The 7,679-nt window shown below is 44.8% G+C and overlaps 1 pseudogene; it reads left to right on the top strand.

Annotated features, from left to right (window-relative positions):
- Window positions 1–3,233: 3,233 nt before the first annotated feature.
- Window positions 3,234–4,035, top strand: LOC106602909 (claudin-4-like; annotated as a pseudogene).
- Window positions 4,036–7,679: the final 3,644 nt, after the last annotated feature.

Below are 7,679 nucleotides of genomic sequence, written 5' to 3'. Positions count from 1 at the left end.
AAGAAACAGTAATATTTCAAGTCAGACCATTCATTTCCGTTTTAAAAAGTGGATATTTTTTTTAACTTGAACTTATGACTGAGGGGAATAGCTCAATGTGTATGTGTGACACACTGAAATTACTGGTTGGGCAGTGTTGCACTCAGCTCAAGTCATTTTGTATATAAAAGGAATCTGTGCAAACAGGTTGTGTTACTAAGAGACGTGACAATGTGGCCTACTTCAGAAAGAATGTTACAGATCAACACACAAAGAGGGGAGAGAGGAGGAGAGGAAGAAGAAGAAGAAGCGGTATAAACAGAAGGGAGAGGGAGACAGCGAGGCAGTCAGACAGGAGAGGGAGACAGCGGTAGAGAGACGGGGGAGCAGAGCTTTTGAGTGTGTGTGCGTCCGTATACAGTACAAGTCAAAAGTTTGAACACCTACTCATTCAAGGGTTTTTCATTATTTTTACTATTTTATACATTGAATTATAATCGTTGAAGACATCAAGACTATGAAATAACACATATGGAATCATGTAGTACATTTTTTTTTAAATGGTTAAATCTAAATATATTTTATATTTCAGATTCTTCAAAGTAGCTGTTGGGAGCAGCTTTGCATACTCTTGGCATTGTATCTCTGAGGCCCTACTGTATGTTGTTGGTTATCAGAGGCAGTGTAATACCAGAAGTAGCAGCAGCACCACCATTGTAACAGCTGTCGAAGGGAGTAGACCAAGGCGCAGCGTGTTGAGTGCTCATCATAAACTTTTAATGGAACACTTTAAACAAAACAAGAAAATGAAAGACAGCCAAACAGTTCTGTCAGGAACATCAACTAAACAGAAAGTAACCACCCACAAAACCCAAAGGAAAACAGGCTGCCTAAGTATGGCTCCCAATCAGAGACAATGATAGACAGCTGTCCCTGATTGAGAGCCATACCCGGCCAAAACAAAGAAATACACAAAAAACATAGAAAACGGAACATAGAATGCCCACCCTAGTCACACCCTGGCCTAACCAAAATAGAGAACAAAAACCTCTATGCCAGGGCGTGACAACCATGTTGTTACTGAACCACACCCCAGTGTTTGTGTGTAGGTAAAATACAGATGTGCCGTCTGGACACAAGATGGTTATCGCTGTCTAAAGGGTTACAGATGACTCTGTTTACATTACACTGTCAACAAGCAAGCTACTGTTTTCAGATTTATCAGATAAGGGCGCACACGCACACACACACACACACACACACGTTAAAAACACTGACGCACTGTCTGAATCACCATCACCAGCAGTGAGATTATTTGCGCCATAACACTTGAAATTACTGTAATTCACAGCACCAGTCCCTACGATATGTAGGTGGTCCTTCATAATCTCCTAATTGACAGCATGGACTCTAAACCACCCCCTGGCCACACAAAGCCTCTTTCACAACTTCACACGAAGAGTGAGATAAAAAAAACACTTCTCTTTCATTATTTTAAGTCTGGGAGTGGTGGGGATATGGTTTAAAACGGGTTATTCTGAACGCCATCTTTTGTTTAAACAAAAAGTAAAGTACAGTATCCTGTTACATGTCCTCCCCCTTTTGCTCAATGTGTCCTTTCAAAACACACACGCAAACACTTTACACATGCAAAATCTGACACATTCTCTGTCCCACACACAATGTAATAACTGTGCTCAATTGAAACCCAAATTAAAACATCAAAAAGTGGCAAAAATAAATCATGACGGTCCAATGAGCATTTTTTTTTACCTCCTTTGCAGTATGTTCCACAACCCATAATGCCTTGCATCATGCTCCGACCTCATTGCCCAGAGAAGAACCTGACAGGCTAGAAGATGTCACAGGCATCTTGTCACTCACTCATCCCCAGGTGACGGTGTATACACTGTCACCCAGGTGGTATCTCAAGAGAGCGAGAGAAGACAATGAGGCTGCTGCTCAAAGAGAGAGAGAGAGAGAGAGAGAGAGAGAGAGAGAGATCTAGAAGAGAGATCTAGGAGAAAGAAAGAGGAAGAAAGTGTAAGTGAGAGAAAGGGAGAGGGAGTGAGATACACCTGGAGGCAGGCAGGTAGGTAGGAGAAGCAGCAGAGAGCTGGGTCTGTAAGCCTGTAACAGGAGGACAGGACAGCGAGCTGGGATGTCTGACATCTCTGGTGACTCACTATTCATAACAACAGCTTAGTGGAGAGATGGTATAGAGGAGACGGACCCATTGGTTGCCCTCTAGGTTACAGAGAGCTGGTAGTCCCATCCACCACACTACCAGGTGTGAAACAGGCAAGGGACTCATGAGGTATGCTAATTTGATATAGAGCAGACCAAATTCACTCTATTAAATTAATCAAAACAGGAACATTTGGTTAGAAATTCGAAAGTAAATTATCTTTACAGAGAAAAATGTCCTCCTGTGTGCTACCTACAGTATATCCCCAGTGAGTATAGCCTTGCTATTGAGAAAGGCCGCCGTAAGCAGACCTGGCTCTCAAGAGAAGACACTGCCCACAAAATGAGGTGGAAACTGAGCTGCACTTCCTAACCTCCTGCCAAATGTATGACCATATTAGAGACATTTCCTTCAGATTACACAGAAAACAAACCCAATTTTGATAAACTCCCATATCTACTGGGTGAAATACCAGAATGTGCCATCACAGCAGCAAGATGTGTGACCTGTTGCTACTAGAAAAGGGCAAACAGTAAAGAACAAACACCATTGTAAATACAACCCATATTTATGTTTATTTATTTTCCCTTTTGTACTTTAACCATTTGCACATCGTTACAACACTGTATATATACACACATGATATGACATTTGATATGTCTTTATTCTTTTGGGACTTCTGTGAGTAATTTTTACTGTTAATTTCTATTGTTTATTTCACTTTTTTTATCTACTTCACTTGCTTTGGCAATGTTAACATGTTTCTCCATGCTAATAAAGCCCTTGAATTGAATGGATAGAAGAGTCTGGAACTGAAGAAAGGTCAGCTGAAAAAAAGACTAAGCCATTAAAGGACTGAGAGACTAGAGGACGTGACTACAGTCTTTCACTTCAGGACTCACGCTAGACATACAAAGACCCTGAAGGATCCAACGAGAGAGTCAATAGAAGTGTGTTCAAGTGCTGTGAGAGAGACAGAGGGGGGCGAACAGCAGACTAAGGATTCTGACTGACAAACAGCAACCAACTAGGGAGCCAGTGTGTCCTCTCCTCTGCCTCCTCCACCATGGCCTCTTTGGGGATACAGATGTTGGCCAGCGCCCTGAGCCTGCTGGGCTGGGTGGGAGTCATCATGACCAGTGCCCTGCCCATGTGAAGAGTCACGGCCTCCATGGGCACCACCATCGTCACCTCTCAGACTACCTGGGAGGGTATCTGGATGAGCTGCGTGGCCGAGAGTACTGGACAGACCCAGTATAAGCCCTATGACTCCCTTCTGGCCCTGAGCCCTGACCTCCAAGCTGCAAGAGCGCTTAGCGTCTTTGCCATCGCGAGGGGCGCCAGCGGGCTCAGGACAAGCAAGCAGGCGGGGTCAAAGGCCAGGTTGCCATAGCAGCGGGCACGATGTTGATCGCCATGGGGGTTCTGTGCCTGATCCCCCACGTCCTGGGCCGCTAGGGCAGTGGTTCTACAGCTCCACCACCATTGCCCAGCAGAGGGAGATTGGGGCGTGTCTCTACATTGGCTGGGGGGCATCCATCCTGCTCATCCTGGGAGGGGGGCTGTTCATCAGCTCCTCTTGCCCCCTCCAGGCCCACGACAAGGATAAGAGCCCCTCCATCCGCTACCTGGTGGTCCGCTCCTCCAACAGGGCCACGTCGAGCAAGGCAGCAGCCTTCCAGCGCAGCAGTGGACCGTCAGCAAAGTCCCAGTCCAATGGCCCGGCCACCACCAGGTACCACAGCAGCCAGGCAGCATCTGCAAAGTCTCAGCCCAGGGGAGTGGGGAATACCAGGTCTCCCTGGGAGGACGATGAGGGGCTGGCTGTGCTGGAGCAGGACTACAGGCCAGGGTCTGAGGGGAGTTAAGCACTGTCTTCAAAGTTTCAGCTGAGACTGGAATCTGCCATGTCTGAGGAGAGTGAGGGAGCGTCTTCAAATTCTTAGCTGAAGAGACTGGAGTCTCTAGCAGAATCAGATAAGGCTCAACACAGTGGGGAAGCATCCTAAAAAGATCTTTATCTGAGAACAAACAAACACACAAACAAACACACACACACACACACACACACACACACACACACACACACACACACACACACACACACACACACACACACACACACACACACACACACACACACACACACACACACAACACTCGAGTCAAGTATGATAGGGTCTTCTATTTGTGAGTCTACTAATGGCTTTAGAGGCCGATCCGGGAGCTCACATATTTTGGTGCAGTGTGGGCAGGGGTGGTGGTTATGGTAGGTGGTTGACATTTCCAGGTGTTGAGTCTCTTCTTGCATATCTGCCCCTTGTCCTCTACAGTACGGTGGAGATATTTTTTGTGTAGTGCAGCTCCCTCTTGAATGTTTTTTCTCAAGCTGTGTCTATTTAGTGCAATGTCTTCCCAGTAGTTAGAGGTGATGTCGAATTTCTTCAGGTATATTTTGATGTTGTCTTTGTAGCTGACCTTCCTTTAACTGGTAGTACATGATCTATTTCGGGAGGTGAGAGTTGGGCATCCAGATGACATAGCCCGTCCATCGGAGTTGGTGTTGCATTATGGTAGTGGTGAAGCTGTTTATGTTGGGTCTGTCACATATGCTGCGTCTGTCCTCCCAACTGATCCTCAGGATCTTTCATAAGGATCTTTGATGGTGTTATTCTAGTACTTTCAGGTGCTTAGTGTAGATGGTCCATGTTTTGGCTCCATTTAGCAGTGTGGGGAGGAAAACGGCTTTGTAGCATGTTACTTAATGAACATAATACATACACTACAGTTCAAAAGTTTGGGGTCACTTAGAAATGTCTTCGTTTTTGAAAGAAAAGCTCATTTTTGTCCATTCAAATAACATCAAATTGATCAGAAATATAGTGTGGACATTGTTAACGTTGTAAATGACTATCGTAGCTGGAAACGGCTGATTTTTTATTGACTATCTACATAGGCGTACAGAGGCCCATTATCAGCAACAATCACTCCTGTGTTCTAATGGCACGTTGTGTTAGCTAATTAAAGTTTATAATTTTAATGTTGCTAATTGATCATTAGAAAACCCTTTTGCAATTATGTTAGCACAGCTGAAAAATGTTGTACTAATTAAAGAAGCAATAAAACTGGCCTTCTTTAGACTAGTTGAGTATCTGGAGCATCAGCATTTGTGTGTTCGATTACAGGCTCAAAGTGGCCAGAACAAAGAACTTTCTTCTGAAACTCGTCAGTCTATTGTTGTTTGGAGAAATGAAGGCTATTCCATGCGAGAGTTTGAGAAACAGATGCCTCACAAGTCCTCAACTGGCAGCTTAATTTTGGAACAAAAAATTGTTTATTTTATTGTTGGAAATAAGACTTATTGGCTGCATGCCTGCTCCCAGATCTCTTTGTGTTGTCTTGCCATAGGAGTTGGCAAGACAGCACAAACAGATCAGGGACCAGGCTAGATAGCTGCTTCTGCTGTAGTCCTTCCTCTATTCTAGAAATCCCCCCCCCCCCCCACCTCCACACTGTGTGACTCCGGCCACAGCTATCCTACGGAAAGCCCTGTCCGGAACAAACCAGTTTGACAGAAGCTCAGCTAAGGCTGAGCTCACACCAATGGTTTGCATTGTGATGGGGAAGAGAAACACCAAATACATGCTAATACTATGTACTGTAGCGACCCTGTGTTTATAAAAGCGGGTATCAACTCTGCCACATGAGCATTCTAAGGGTCAGATGCTACAAACACAAGCTCTAAATTACTTAACATGATCTACTTCTCTAAATGTCAAATTTGAACAGCATCTATTGTTTTTGAATAACAGCTGCTCATCACTCTTGAAATAATTTACCACTAGGCTAGTGCCTTTTTGAATGGTCACATCCAAACAAATCAAATCTAATTTCTTTGGTCACATACACATGGTTAGCAGAAGTTAATGTGAGTGTGGCGAAATGCTTGTGCTTCTAGTTCCAACTATGCAGTAATATCTAGCAAGTATTCTAACAAATTCACAACAACTACCTAATACACACAAATACACACAAATGTAAAGGGATGAATAGAATATGACATATAAATATATGGATGAGCAATGGCGTGCGGCATAGGCAAGAGGCGGTAGATGGTATAGAATACAGTAAAATAAATATGAGATGAGTAATGTAGGATATGTAAATATAATGAAAGTGGCATTATTTAAAGTGACTAGTGATACCTTTATTAAGTTCATTTATTTAAGTGGCCAGAGATTTGAGTCAGTATGTTAGCAGCAGCCTCTCTATGTTAGTGATGACTGTTTAACAGTCTATTGGCCTTGAGATAGAAGCTGTTTTTCAGTCTTTTTCAGTCTATCGGTCCCAGCTTTGATGCACCTGTACTGACCTCGCCTTCTGGATGATAGCGGGGTGAACAGGCAGTGGCTCGGGTGGTTGTTGTCCTTGATGATCTTTTTGTCCTTCCTGTGATATCGGGTGCTGTAGGTGTCCTGGAGGGCAGGTGGTTTGCCCCCGGTGATGCGTTGTGCAGACCATACCACCCTCTGGAGAGCCTTGTGGTTGAGGGCGGTGCAATTGCCATACCAGGCGGTGATACAGCCCGACAGGATGCTCTCGATTGTGCATCTGTAAAAGTTTGTGAGTGTTTTAGATGACAAGCCAAATTTCTTTAGCCTCCTTCCTGAGGTTGAAGAGGCACTGTTGCGCCTTCTTCACCACGCTGTCTGTGTGGATAGACCATTTCAGTTTGTCCGTGATGTGTACGCCAAGGAACATTAAAAAAAAAAAACTTTCCACCTTCTCTACAACTGTCCCATAGATGTGGATGGGGGGAGGGGGGGGGGCTCCCTCTGCTGTTTCCTGAAGTCCACGATCATCTCCTTTGTTTTGTTGACGTTGAGTGAGAGGTTATTTTCCTGGCACCACACTCCGAGGGCACTCACCTCCTCCCTGTAGGCCGTCTCGTCATTGTTGGTAATCAGGCCTACCACTGTAGTGTCGTCTGCAAACTTGACGATTGAGTTTGGAAGCGTGTATGGCCACGCTGTCATGGGTGAACAGGGAGTACAGGAGAGGGCTGAGAACACACCCTTGTGGGGCCCAAGTGTTGAGGATCAGCGGGGTGGAGAAGTTGTTTCCTACCTTCACCACCTGGGGGTGGCCCGTCAGAAAGTCCTGGACCCAGTTGCACAGGGCGGGGTCGCTTTGTGTTGTTTTCATCACGGAAATTCAAGTAGCAATCATCCAGAATTCTGCCACCTTGTGTCGCACATTCGATATGCTGTTCGAATTTAGGGAGAATTGATCTTAGGTTAGCTTTGTTAAAATCCCCAGCTACAACAAATGCAGCCTCAGGATGTATGGTTTCCAGTTTACATAGAGTCCAGTGAAGTTCTTTCAGGGCCGACGAGGTATCTGCTTGAGGGGGGATATACACGGCTGTGACTATAATCGAAGAGAATTCTCTTGAAAGATAATGCGGTTGGCATTTGATTGTAAGGAATTCTAGGTCAGGTGAATAAAAAGA

The sequence above is a fragment of the Salmo salar genome, chromosome 04, assembly GCF_965601325.2.
Source record: "Salmo salar chromosome 04, fSalSal1, whole genome shotgun sequence".
Lineage (NCBI taxonomy): Eukaryota > Metazoa > Chordata > Actinopteri > Salmoniformes > Salmonidae > Salmo > Salmo salar.
Note: the sequence above shows the minus strand (reverse complement) of the source record. Positions and strands in the feature narration are given on the sequence as shown.